General features: G+C 42.9%; 1 protein-coding gene across 2 annotated transcripts in view; it reads left to right on the top strand.

Annotated features, from left to right (window-relative positions):
* The first annotated feature begins 8,552 nt into the window (after window positions 1-8,552).
* Window positions 8,553-14,740, top strand: part of MICAL3 (microtubule associated monooxygenase, calponin and LIM domain containing 3) — a 277,268-nt gene continuing 271,080 nt past the window's right edge. For both annotated transcript variants that reach the window (XM_064591809.1, XM_064591796.1), the window contains exon 1: window positions 8,553-8,694. The gene's annotated coding sequence lies outside the window, so the exon portion shown is untranslated. The remainder of the gene's footprint in view (window positions 8,695-14,740) is intronic.

Here is a 14,740-nt window from a genome sequence, read left to right as displayed (position 1 = left end):
TCTCTCGCTGTGTCTCTTTCTGTCAAATATATAAATAAATGAAATCTTGAAAAAAAAAGAGAGAGACGAATGGATAAAGAAGATGTGGTCCATATATACAATGGAATATTAGCCACCAGAAAGGATGAATACTCAGCTTTTACATCAACATGGATGGGACTGGAGGAGATGATGCTGAGTGAAATAAGCCAAGCAGAGAAAGTCAATTATCATATGTTTCACTTATTTGTGGAACATAAGAAACAGCATGGAGGACATTAGGAGAAGGAAGGGAAAAATGAAGGGGGAGAATCGGAGGGGGAGACGAACCATGAGACACTATGGACTCTGAGAAACAAACTGAGGGTTCTAGAGGGGAAGGGGGTGGGGGGATGGGTTAGCCCGGTGATGGGTTAAGGAGGGTATGTATTGAATGGAGCACTGGGTGTTATACGTAAACAATGAATCATGGAACACTACATCAGAAACTAATGATGTACTGTATGGTGACTAACATAACATAATAAAAATAATAATTATAAAAAAAGAACTCTAGACTGGGAGATGAACTATCCCAGTTAGAATATTGGTTCCTTTGGTGACCAAACCAGTCACCAGACCTCTAGAAATTCACTGAAACCCTCTGGGCCTGTTTTCTCATCTGAGGACATGGATAACAACACCTGCCACATAGGGTGTTTTTGAGTGTCAGAAGAGACCATGTGACAATGGCCTATTGAACTCTCTAAATCTCTGGAATAGTTCAGGCTGATATAAGGCCAGTTAGTATAATATATTGGAGAATGAGTAAAGAGAAAAAGAATCTCATTCCATCTCAAAGTTCTGTAATCTTACTTTCTGATCTAGAATTTGACTTCACTCTTTCTTACAAAGGTCAGTAATGTTCATCCTGTCCTGCCCTCTCCCAAGCTGGTTCTACATTCTGTGACAATAGACAGCATCCATAGCTGCCCCTTCTAACACATCTCTTCCAGCCAGGGACGTTGGTGATAAAGCTCCAATAGAGTAGAATCATACCTAGTGTGGACCTTTGACCAGAAGCAAGCCAGAGAGATAAACATTAGCAGGGTGGAGATAATGTTTTTCCAGGATGGCCAAGGGGTGTGCTCCCTCACTCCAGACCTTCACTGGCATTTTTATGGCTCTTTTATAAAGCCTGGACTTGTTGTTTAAGGCAGAACTCAATGCTTCCTATTTGCTCCTCTCCATACAGACCCAGCAGAATTCTTACTTTGCTTCTGTGTCTAAGAAGTAATGATCATAATCATAATCGTTCTCTATAGTACTTTACAAAAATAAGATCGGTCAATTTATATAGTATGGTATTAACTTTATGTACTAGGTGCTATTCTGAGTGCTTTACACTTAACTTATTGTAATCATCAACAACCCTATAACATAAGTCTTAGTGTCATCCCTATTTTGTAGATGAAACCAAGGCACAGAGAGGTTAAGTGACTTGCCAAAGGTCACACAAGTGCAAAGAAGGGCTGGGACTTAAATCCAAGCAGTTTAGCTCTAGAATGTTTCTTCTTAACTAATACATAATACTTAACTAATACATAATACATAATATTCTATTTGAGCTTAACAACCAACCTGTGAACAAGGTACCATATATTATTATTATTCCTATTTATAGCTAGGAAGCTAAAGCTCAGAAACTGCCCAAGTTCAAAACATTTGGTCTCAGTGGCAAAGCTGACAAAATTACTGGAGTTTCTTTTTTTTTTTTAAGATTTTATTTATTTATTTGAGAGAGAGAGAATGAGAGAGAGAGAGAACACATGAGATGGGGGAGGGCCAGAGGGAGAAGCAGACTTCCTGCTGAGCAGGGAGTCTGATGCGGGACTTGATCCTGGGACTCTAGGATCAGGACCTGAGCCAAAGGCAGTTGCTTAAACAACTGAGCCACCCAGGTGCCCCAATTATTGGATATTTCTAGCCAGATCCCATGCCCAGAACATTCTTCAAAGGGCCACCAATAGCTCCCCTTCATCACTTGAAGGTGACTGGGGGAGCCACTCTGTGGAGACCTGTTGTCCAATTTCCACCATTCCTCACCCATTATGGGAGTCAGAGGATTCACTCAGAGAAATCCAAGCAAATCTTCATGATGCCAGACCAAGCCTGAAAAATGAAACAAGTAATGGCTGCTCACTAGGAACAAGTCCGCCATGGCGCTCTCATGGAACAGTGGAAAGATGCTATCTTCTCCCTGGAATCTTTCCTGATCACACCTAATTCAAGCAATCATCTCTTCCTTCAAACTCCCAATTGTGCTTTGCTCTTTTATGCCTTTCTTGTTGGTCCTTCCCAATTTCCAAGTCTTCTTATGGTTAGTTTGTGTCATTCCCCTATTCAGCTGTGCCCTTCCTGAGGGAGGGGACAGAGTCTCACTCATCTCAGGATCCTTGAGTGTTCTAGCAATAGGCATAAAGCAATAAGCACACAATGCTCAGGAAGGACCCCACCTCTCCTGAGCTGCTGTGCATCATTTGGTCTTGACATTCTCTGGTGAGCACTGTGTGAAAAGGAAACTGAGGAGATACCAGCCCACAAAAAAAGAGAGACACCGAAAGGTGTTTCCAGGTACCGATACCCCTGGCCTGCCTTCTTGTCCATGGGCAATTTGCAATGCTCCTTCTTGTGGTCTCTTCCTTACTTCGTAAGAAATAATCGAATAACCTCAGTCACTCTGAGTGACAGAATTTTAGAGTTGGAAGGAGGTTTATCATATTACATACAGCCAAGGAAACTGAGGCCAGGGGAGGTTAAGCAATAGACTGATATTACACAGCTGAAGAAGGCAGCATTCCTTACCCTACCACATGCTGCCCCAGAGAGGACCTCACCTTCGCTTAAAAGTGTTTTCCTCACTAGCCCAGAAGTCCCTGTCATTAATCATACTTTGGAGTAATGTATAGCATCCAGGTCACTGCTAATGTGCAGATACTGGCTGGGAGGGCAGCACATGGAGCTGTTGCCAGCCATGGACCCCCAGCTGCCAGGGCTCCCCGCCTCTGCCGAGAGCAGCAGCAGCCCTCAAACCCTGCAGTTGTTACCCCTAGCAGGCCTTCTGGGGAAATGGGATGGAAGTGTTCTCAACACACAGCTTTAATATTTTAAGAAGAAGTTGTACATTTACCTGGTATAAATGCTTACTTGTTAATAGATTTTATTTAGTAGACAAAACATTCCAAAACAGGATTGATGGAGGGGCAATTAAAAGTGATCATTTGTGGGCGCCTGGGTGGCTCAGTCGTTAAGCGTCTGCCTTCGGCTCAGGTCATGATCCCAGCGTCCTGGGATCGAGTCCCACATCAGGCTCCCTGCTCAGCGGGAAGCCTGCTTCTCCCTCTCCCACTCCCCCTGCTTGTGTTCCTGCTCTCTCTGTCTCTGTCAAATAAATAAATAAAATCTTAAAAAAAAAAAAAAGTGATCATTTGTTGGCCAACAGACACATGAAAAAGTGCTCAACATCGCTCGGCATCAGGGAAATCCAAATCAAAATCTCAATGAGATATCACCTCACACCAATCAGAATGGCTAAAATTAACAAGTCAGGAAACAACAGATGTTGGCGGGGATGCAGAGAAAGGGGAACCCTTCTACACTGTTGGTGGGAATGCAAGCTGGTGCAGCCACTCTGGAAAACAGTATGGAGGTTCCTCAAAAAGTTGAAAAGAGCTCCGTATGACCCGGCAATTGCACTACTGGGTATTTACCCCAAAGATACAAATGCAGTGATCCAAAGGGGCACATTCACCCCAATGTTTATAGCAGCAATGTCCACAATAGCTAAACTAGAGAAAGAGCCTAGATGTCCATAAACTGATGAATGGATAAAGAAGATGTGGTATATATAGACGATGGAATATTATGTAGCCATCAAAAAATGAAATCTTGCCATTTGCAATGACGTGGATGGAACTAGAGGGTATTATGCTAAGCAAAATAAGTCAATCGGAGAAAGACAAGTATCATATGATCTCACTGATATGAGGAATTTGAGAAACAAGACAGAGGATCATAGGGGAAGGGAGGAAAAAATGAAACAAGATGAAACCAGAGAGGGACACAAACCATAAGAGACTCTTTATCTCAGGAAACAAACTGAGGGTTGAGTGGAAGGGGGTGGGAGGGATGGGGTGGCTGGGTGATGGACGTTGGGGAGGATATGTACTATGGTGAGTGCTGTGAATTGTGTAAGACTGATGAATCACAGACCTACCCCTGAAACAAATAATAGCTTATATGTCAATAAAAAAAATTTTTTTTTTAAAGAAAGAAGAAAAAAAGTCAAAACTAGAAAAAAATTCAGGGAGGGAAATCTCTTATTTCTCCTAGTAAAGTCATTTTAAAATTTAAAAAAAAAAAAAGATCATTTGTATACAAAAGGCTGAGAGGGGTGCCTTGGTGGCTCAGTCATTAAGCGTCTGCCTTCGGCTCAGGTCATGATCCCAGGGTCCTGGGATCAAGACCAGCATCGGGCTCCCTGCTCAATGGGAAACCTGCTTCTCCCTCTCCCACTCCCCTTGCTTGTGTTCCCTCTCTCGCTGTCTCTCTCTGTCAAATAAATAAATAAAATCTTTTTAAAAAATAAATAAAAGGCTGAGAACCATGAGAGAATATTTATGTCCCAAGTTATTTCCTGAAATTATCTTTGAAGTACAATTTTGAGTCAACAAGCCTAAATACCGTAAGGTATTTGAGGAGTGGCAGAGAAGGGAGAGATTTTGGGAGGATTTCCAGAAATCTTAATTTTAACCTCATCCAGATGAAGGCAGTAAGAAAGGAAGGGTATGACAAGAACCTCAAAGAAGCTTTAATTTAAAAAAAGAAAATAAGTGGTGAGCATTTGGTAATGCATATAATTGTCAAATCACTATTTGTACACCTGCAACTAATATAATATTGTATGTCAACTATACTTCAATTAAAAAAAAAATGTTGAAGGGCAGACATTCAGTCTTACCAATCCTGGTAGTTTTAGTAAGCCCTAAAATTGGATTTCTTACTCATGAGTACAGCAAGTAAAACAAATATTTGCCCAACACTGTTCCATGTGTCCAGGGCCTAAAACAAATAATGTAACAAGTATAAAATAAGTAAAAGGAATTGCAGTTTGCCTTTGCATTTGTTTTAATTATTATCCTCAGACAGTGACCTCAAGAGCATCTTGGTATCCCCATCCCTAGCCTAGTGCCATGGTCCATAAATACTCTGACCCCACGCAGCAACTGTTTCTGGAGCAGAATATGAATAACACCAGAAAGAATATTAAAAAGTTAGTAAAATGAGGAAAACAGATGCCTGACCATATTTTTTAACCAAAAGCAATTCAGTTCATTTCAAAAATTAAGCACTACTCAGCGGAGCTCCAATTTGTTGTCTTAAAGGCCTCTTCCTCTGCAAATCAGTATGCTTAGTGGGAGGGAAAAATACCATTCCTGGGATTCACTGAGGCTCAACTCTGGGAGGTGTCATTCACACAGAGTCTGTGTGAATGGCACCCTCTGGGGTTGTGTAATTTTACAACCTACAAGCCCCACCATGGCAGCCCTGCTTGTTCTTGGCTCCACATTAACATGGGCTTCGATGCTGAAATCTGAAAATGTTCAGTTCTTTCTGCAGACAGTTGTTCATGACAACAGGGATGAACCTGCCCAGCCCCCCAGCCTCACTCTTTTGTCCTCCCTGGGGATGGGCTGCACAACAGACAAACGGCCGCCAAGCTTGTGTGGACTTGCCTGTGGGAAGTTTTCTGGAAAGACTATCATGAATGGTAATGCATGCTGTCACCATCCTTTTTATTATTTTGTGTCCCACTGGGAAGTTTGTTCCTTTGAGTCTGGTTCTGAAATGTAGCAGGACAGTGGAAACCGATTCCCGAGTAGGCTCACCACACCCTTCCTCTAATCAGTCATGACAAAGGGTGATTACCTGAGCAGCATGAATGAGTGGGTGAGTTCCTAGTTCTACCTGACAGCAGGGTCTAAAGGACCAGAAAGAACAGAGGTAGAAGAAGAGGAATCACATGTTACCATAGCAAATAAGGAAACTCATGAGTAAACAGGCTGTGATTGAAATTACCATATTATTACAGCCTAGGAAATAAACAGAAATTCTTCCTTTTCTTTCAGGGCCATGTTGGAGGAATTCCTTCCATTCCCCTCCAACTCCTCTTCACAGGCATTTGTCATTACCATGTTCACAAACTTCTCCTTGTTGCCAGAACTTCGTTTTCCATACCTAAGAAAATGTTCTCTGGGGTAAAAGGACCACAGAATAGATTCTCCTAGAGTTTTACAACCTGAGATCTGCCTGTTTGATATGGGCTCTTCTTCTGTCTTTTAACTGTTGTTAAAATGATACATATCCAGAGTGAAAATAATCCAAAAGACAGAAAAGTATAAGAGAATTATCTGAAATCCCATCATCTATAAATGACAACTTAACTTTTTTTTTTTAAGATTTTATTTATTTATTTGTCAGAGAGAGAGCAGAAGTAGGGGGACCTGCAGGCAGAGGGAGAAGCAGGCTCCCCGCTGAGCAGGGATCCCGATGCGGGGCTCCATCCCAGGACCCTGGGATCATGACCTGAGCTGAAGGCAGACGCTTAACCCACTGAGCCACCCAGGCGTCCCAACCTTTAACATTTTGATGAATATCCTTCCACAAATACACATAGTATATAATCATGCTGCCCTGTAACCTGACTTACTCATTCACAGTATGTCATAGGAGTCCTTTTTATTTTTCAATGGGATATTGCTCTTACCCACTACCTAAAACAAGAAACAAATAATCCTGCTGTTACTAGTAACAATTCACATGTTTATAGCTCTTTGTAGCTAAAAATCACTTGTACATCCTTAATCCTGTATCATCCTGAAGCTGGAAGGAAAATTCTGAGGAGTCCATCTCCCTTTCTTATGGGTTTAATTCTAATCATCCCTCACATTGGTGTAGTACTTTATGATTTTAAAAAGCATCTTTACATTACTTTATTTGATTATCACAAAGTAAGATGATTGAAAGTGAGACAAGTATCCACAATGCAAAAGTAATGCAAAATTACATTTACATAATATATTAATAATAGTTGCAACTGCATATATTGAGAAATTAGTGTGCGCTAGTCTCTGTGCTCAGTCCATTGCATGCATCGTCTCATGTAATCCTCACTATCCCCATCTTAGAGATACTATAACTAAGATTTAGAGAGCAGTGATTTGGTCAAATTTCCACACAAATCCAGGTGGAATTTTAATCCAAATGTGTCTGACTTTAATATTCCCTGGGGTTTTTTTAAAGATTTTTTTTTTTTTATTTTAAAGGGTGGGAGGGGCAGAAGGAGAGAGAGAATCTCAAGCAGACTCCCTACTGAGTGCGGAGCCTGACACCAGTGGCTCGATTGCGGGGTTCAGGGAGGTGGGCTCAATCCCAGGACCCTGAGATCATGACCTGAGCTGAAACCAAGAATTGGATGCTTAATTGACTTCACCACCCAGGCGCCCCAACATTCCATGTTTAATCACTGCATCATCCTGCATTTTATAACAACTAACCTTAGTGCAAGGTACAGCAGAGTGCTGTACAAAACACTCTAACATATATTGTTATCTCTATTTCATAGCTAAAGAAACCAAAGCCAGAGAGGTCAAATGATTTGCCTGAATCAGAGCCAGGACCCAACCATTTTGATTCTAAACCTGCAGCTCTTTCCACTACGCTGTGCCAGTCGCTTTCCTCTGACTAAAGGTGCTAAGTGTCAAAATGATCTTTCAGATCTCCAGAGAAAGGCACTCTTGGTAAGATCTTTCAAAAATCCTTCCTGCTGCAGTGAAATGGGTTTCTTCTTCAGAGGGAACAAAGGTCAGTCTCTTCCACAGAGACCAACCTCTTGGTCACATGCATGTGCCAGTTGCGAAGATATAAAGTTGTGGGAGCTCAGATCAGGTCCAAATTGTTCCTTCTTCATGGTTTCTTGTGCTTTGGATGTAGGGCAGAGTTGGTTTGTCTCATCCTATGCTTTCAGACAGGAAAGGGAGAGAGCATTTATTCTTGATGATACGAAACTAGAGATGATGAAACAAAATAGAATGAGATGCAGGGAAACCATTAAAAGCAGGGTGGGTGGAAGGCATATACAAGGAATTAAACAGCATCTTTTTGACATACAGGCAGAGTTGGTTTGTGGAGGCAATTAGGCAATGAAAATTAATATTTTTTTCTTTAAAGATAACAATTTTTATTTATAAAGCACTCCTTACTGGAATGGGCTCAAAGCATCTAATGGGTGCTGGCTAATTACCCCACCCAACAATCTGGCAGCCAGGAAAAGAGAGAGATAATTATCCCCATTTTGCAGGCAGGGAGACCGAGCCACAGAAGAGTGGTGCCTTGCATAAAACCAGAGAGCTGAAAATAGAAGGCAAGCCTCCTAATAGCACCCTTCCACCCCACTGTATGTTTATAGATGTAGACTCCTGAGGAAGGACAACCCACTTGCCAGAAAAAAGCAGCCGTCTCTCATTGGGAACTACAGCTCCCAGCAGACACCGAGAAGAGACAGGGCTGTGCCCCTAGTGCCCATTCCAGATTCCCAAATATGGAGAAGGACTGGGTTTTGGAAGAGGAACAGAATGCTCACCCTTGAAAGAGAGGGAGAGAAGGAGGGAGTATGAGGTAAGTTTGGAATATTTAACTCTATCACCTAAATGTCTGCCTGGTTTTGAAATAATAGCAGCCAAAGTCATGATCTTTTAATAAATCTTGCTAGAAGATCTCATTCTGTAAGCCAAGCAGTTACTTTAGCAGAACCTGTTTTTTCCTGAGATTAGATATGTGCTGGTTCAGTTCTAGGAGGTCAGAGACCCTTCCTCTGAGCCCAAGCAGCTCGGAAGGTGATGGTGGTGGTGGTGAGAAAGATTTCTGAGTGAAGAACAGCTCTGCTGTGATAGGAGCAGACATTCCAGAGGCTGGGGCTGGTGGCCAGTTTGCTGAACCCAAGCACGAGCAGCCCTGGGAGGACAAGGGTTACTCTTTTTCTGCTTTGGAGCCAGCTGAGCCTGCCTGGTGGGAAAGGCATGAAAGAACTCTTTCCCCCATTCTGTCTCATTCTGTCAACACTTATTAAAGCACCTGTGCTCAGGGCGCTGGGCTAGATGATGAAGGGGAAACAAATCCTAAGACCAGATTTCTGTCCTCAGGATGCTTACGACTGGGGGATTGGGTAGGTACAAAAGGAATGATGGAGCAAAGGGAAGAAAAAGACAATGCAAAGCAGCCTATTATTTATACTTTTCATCCAACGTTTAGTTATCAATTGATCACCCACCATGGGCCAGGCACTGTTCAAGCCACTTGGAATACAATGGTGAATACACCAAAAGCAAAAGCTTCTGCCCTTGTAGATATTACTGTCTGGTAGCCCCTGGATGTCTGGGGGAAGAGTCCTCTAAGCAGAGGGAACAGTGAGTGCAAAGCCTTGAGATGGATATGAACTTGGTGAGTTTGAGAGCAAGCCAGTGCAGCTAAAGGGGAGTGGATGAGGACAGCAGCAAGAAGAAGTGAAGTCAGAGAACTAGTCTGGGGTCAAATCACACAGGGCCTTATAAGGCTAAAAAGTGTGAATTAAGTTCTAATTGGGAAACCTTTGTTTTTAAGCAGTGGTTTGTTATGATTTAATGTAAAGTGCCAGATGAGGGGAATAGACCTGTAAAGGAGTTTGGAGAATAGAGGACAGGTATCACTGAGTTGGGATGGACAAGGAAGGCTTCCCAGCAGAATGAGATGCAAGCTGAGTGTCTGATCCATTTTACATTCTCAATAATAGTAGTAGCAGGCGCCTGGGTGGCTTAGTCAGTTAAATGTGTGCCTTTGGCTCAGATCATGATCCCAGGGTCCTGGGATCAAGTCCCCACTTCAGACTCCCTGCTCAGTGGGGAGACTGCTTCTCCCTCTCCCTCTGCCCCTCCCTCCTGCTCATGCTCTCTCTCTCTCAAATAAATAAATCTTTTTAAAAAATAATAAGTAGAAGCAATAAAACATTCTCTTGGGCTGTCACACTGAGTTCCCACACTCCCTCAGACATGGCAGACCCAGTAAATCCAAAATGAGCCATGTACCCAAATCCCAACAGCATTACCTCTCCAGCCTCTCATCTTTCCTTCTTTCCTATAGAGTCATTGCATTTGGAATAGTATTGCCCTTTAGTTCCCACACTAAACACAACTGGCATACAGCTGCAAACAGCTGCCACACCCTGCCCCACGCAGCAATTGCCCATTTTCAAGAACCAGTGAAGAAATTCTTGACTTTAGCATGGTAGTCTCAAAGTATGTGGACAGAATCCTTGATTCTCTCATCTCTCCAAGAATGCCATAGCTGAGAACCTCTGCCCACCTGCCTTTTTCTCACTTTCCCTTCCACCAGTACAACTGCTCTGCTCACTCCCGCACCTAGGCTCAGAGAGGATGCAGCTGTGACTGAGAGCTGTAGCCACTGATCGCCCATTGGTGGCCCAGCCCATAAGACTCTTGAGGAGCGTGGACTCATCCCCTCTACCAGAAGTGCTTGCCCAGCACCTTCAAGATAGGTCCCTACCTACTTTCCCAGCCTTATTTCTCATACCCACAGCTCCAGGCATAAAGCCCTTGGCCATTTTCCTGACCAACCCTGCTCTCTCCACAACTGGGACTTTGAGCAAATTAGTCCCTCTTCTTGGGAGCCCTTTCCTACTTCCTGGACTGAACTAACCCTCCAGAGTTCAGCTCAATTATCATCTCCTCTGAGGAGGTTCTCCTGAATCCCTTTTCACCTTAGGGAGATTAAGTGCCCCCCTATCTGTGTTCCTGTAACATCCTATACTTAGCTGTGCTCTAGCTCGCTGTTTACTTAAATTAGTCCCCCACTAAACTATTAACTCCCTCAGGGTAAAGAGCTGTGTATTTTATTTCTGTATTTCCAACTTCTAACCCAGTGAAGTGGTGGTGATCATTTGTTGAATTAATAAATGGCCAGGATCCTTTGGCCTAATAAGTAACCAGGTCTCCACCAGTGAGGTAAAATAAAGTAAGGCCATGATCTGTTTTATGGGCCAACTACCTGTCTTATTAACGAACACACCCATTTCCTAGAAAATTCTCCACCTACTCTCTCAAGCCCTCCCTTGTCCTTCCCCCATCCCCACCCAGTCATCACCCCCACATCTTGCCACCCTCTACTCTAAGGCTCCCTTCAGTATTCATTGGGCTAAGTAGACACTAGTGTCTTTCTGGATTACCAAGAAGAGAACATCTTGTTTTCTTGGATGTCAACATTCCCTTTCTTCCTCAATCAGGAGAATGTTGGCTTCTGGCACCATTTCCAAACTGTGTGATGTGCAATAAATGAAAGAGACGACTGAGTTCTCAGTGTCCATCAGACTCATGCATGTGGCATACAGTGCTGCCTCTGAGGACCAATATATGTGAGGTTCGACGTGTCCTTTTTTCTAGCTAGGGCAGTTCATCCTAACAGAGCCAGAACCCAAAGTGCTATGCAGGAAATTGTTTGGAGAATAGAGTCTGGATCAGAAAAAGTGTCCTGGAGTGTGGAGAGAGCTGTAGCCTGGGTCAGAACATCTGAGTTCTCTTTCTGGGTAACACAGAACAAGTTACTTACTCTTTGATCCCCAGTTCCTTTATCAAGGAAAGGGGACGAGGGGTAAGGATAGAGAAATTACAGGATGCCTGGGTGGCTCAGTCAGTTAAGCGTCTGCCTTCGGCTCAGGTCATGATCCCAGGTTCCTGGGATGGAGTCCCGCATCAAGCTCCCTGCTTGGTGGGGAGCCTGCTTCTCCCTCTGCTTGCCCCTCTCCCTGCTCGTGCTTGCACTCTCTCTCTGACAAATATATAAATAAAATCTTTTAAAAAAAAAGATAGAAGGATTAGGATAAGTAAATTCCCATTCCACTGACCTTGTTAAGTTACAAAGATAAAATGCAGCCTAAGTATTGAGGCATCTGTGAGGATTCTCTGTGATTCCCATTGTCTAAATCGACTTCATCAAAATCTTGGCAAGATCGTTCCCAGCCTAGCTGTCCTCTCCTAATATGAGCAATCTCAATTCCATTTTTCTGAATTTTCTTTCTCATCACTGGACCTTTGCAAACTCCATGCCCTTAACTTAAAATGCTTGGTCTGATCATCCCCACCCCCAGATTTTAGGTCAACATTAAAAAGGAGAGACTGTGTCTTATTCACATCATATCTTCAACAGTTAATGCATCACATGGACACAGTGGTTGTTCAGCAAATATTTGATGAACTTATGAAGTTTCTATGATTGCCCTCCTCATCCCTGCTTATTTTTTCATTGCTAGCAAGATGGCAATCTTTCTGACCTCATCCTGTGGGAATACCACAGAGATTAGCTAATTAATAAGGGTAAAGTTCTCCTGACATTTGTGTCAATGTTTAACAGAAATAGCTGGGCGTGTGGTGACCCAGGGAGACAAGAGTGAAATCCTATGGTCTTCTCAGACCATCATGACATCAAGTTGCCCCTGTTCTCCTCTCACATCACAGACCCTCAGTGGGAGGCCTGACTCTTGATCATCATTGTTCCCTGGACTCTACTTTCTTCTCTTGGCAAGACCTAACCCCAGGGTCCAGCCTGGAGCCTAAACTGCACCCCACCATCTCCTGTGGACGTTGTCTCTCCCTCTAGGGTATTCTTGCAGCTGTCAAACAGCTGGAGCCTTTGGAAGCACCACAGGGTCTGGAGGCCACGGTCACCTGTTGCCAAGCTTTCCCTCCTCTCTTCCTCTTTCCTACATCAGATGTGGGGATCTAGGAATATGAGGAAGGGCAGTTTACTTGGTTCTTCCCTATCACAGAAAAATGGAGTGGAATGGTCAGTGGCAGTGAATAAACCAAAGCAAAAAACCCATGCCAGCTAGAGACCATTGGGAAAAATCAGCAATCCATGAATTATCCTGTTTACACCAGAAATGATAGTTTGGACCTTTACTTAATAGATTGTCCTGAAATGACAGTCCATTCATGAAGATAAATGCATGAAGCTATGTTTTAGGCCCTCCTTATTCACAGAAGACTTTGGCACCAAACTTCTAGTCTTCCACTCTATGCCAAGTCTTGCTATCATCCTGGGTAACTTCAATGTCAAACAGATCAATTATTTACAAACTAGGGATCACAAACCATTAGTGTGTCATGATTAAGAAGATTGTGACTAGAATATTTTTAAGAAACAGAATGAAATAAAATAAAATATCACATGTAGAAATGGTTGTTTGGGGTAAAACATTTATTTCAATAATATAATAGTATGTATTATTATTATATAACATATACTAATATGTATTATTTCAATAACAACACATACATGTGTACTAGTCATGATGGAAAATACATTTCTTTTTTTAAGATTTATTTATTTATTTTGAGAGAGAGAGAGAAAGCACATGGTGGTGGGGGGGGCAGAGAGAGAGGGAGAGAGAGAGAATCTCAAACAGACTCCCCACTGAGCATGACACAGGGCTCAATCTCATGACTCTGAGATCATGACCTGAGCTGAAACCAAGAGTTGGACGCTCAACTGACTGAGACACCCAGGCGCCCCTAAAATACATTACTTATTGTGGGCCATAATCAAAAGCTTAAAATGGATAGGAGTACATACAATAGAATATTATTTAGCCTTAAAGGAAGAAAATCCTGACACATGCTTCAAGATAGATGAACTTTGAGGAAATTATACTAACTGAAATAAGCCAGTCACAAAAGGACAAATACTGTAGTGATTCTAATTCTATGAAGCACCTTAAATAGTCACATTCATAAAGACAGAAAGTAGAATGGTGGTTGCCAGGGACTGGGTAAGGGGCAGGGAATGGAAAGTCAGTGTTTAATGGGCACAGAGTTTCAGTTTTGCAAGATGAATTCTGGGGATGGACGGTGGTAATGGTAGCACAACAATGTGAATATACTTAATGCCAGTCAAAATACTTTCAGGAGATGTCGGAGCTACTGTTGTTTTGGGGGAAGGGGAAACAGATGAGGACTGGGAGTGGGGTATAGCTGACCAGACTTCGGACTTGTAGGTCTGAACGTTCCTTGGTGTGGGGTTTGAACACTTTTTTGGGGGTGGAGGTTGGATACCTTCTTCCCGACTCTGGATATCTTGGTTTGGGTGACCTTGAGCCAACTGCTTTGCTGTCTAACTTCATGCCTCAGTTTCTCTCATTCCCTTCCCTATCCCTCTTGCTGGTTTTAAAGGATTGATGATGCATTTGATGGAGACTGTCACTATGAAAATGTGAAGCTCTGTCATTCTTGGTGGCAGCTGTCATGGTGGTTTCTCTGGCGTGGCTGTGCATGTGTTATGTATGTGGGGGACAGTTTGGGTTTATGCTTTTGCTGGTTCTGGGCTTTTGCTGGTTCTGGTTGGTGTTGGGGCCACGGCGAGCAAGTGTCAGGGCCTGGCATTCACACAGGAAGGAGGGCTCCAGGCGAGCTAAGAGTTGTTGGGGCAGAGACTTATTACATTTAATACGATGCATTTAATACCCTTAAAATGATTAAGAGGGTAAACTTTATGTTTTGTGTATTTTACCACAATTTTTAAAAAAGCTATCAGAGAAGCTTCCCAGGTCTTTGACCTCACTGTCAGTGACCTTCATCCCCACTTGCATCCATCTTCCATCTCCAAGGCTACACCCTAGTCC

This window comes from Mirounga angustirostris, unplaced genomic scaffold, assembly GCF_029215605.1.
Source record: "Mirounga angustirostris isolate CCGP_5_RB_7025 unplaced genomic scaffold, mMirAng1.0.hap1 SCAF_5, whole genome shotgun sequence".
Lineage (NCBI taxonomy): Eukaryota > Metazoa > Chordata > Mammalia > Carnivora > Phocidae > Mirounga > Mirounga angustirostris.
The sequence above is the reverse complement of the archived record's forward strand: the minus strand, read 5'-3'. Positions and strand labels throughout refer to the sequence as shown.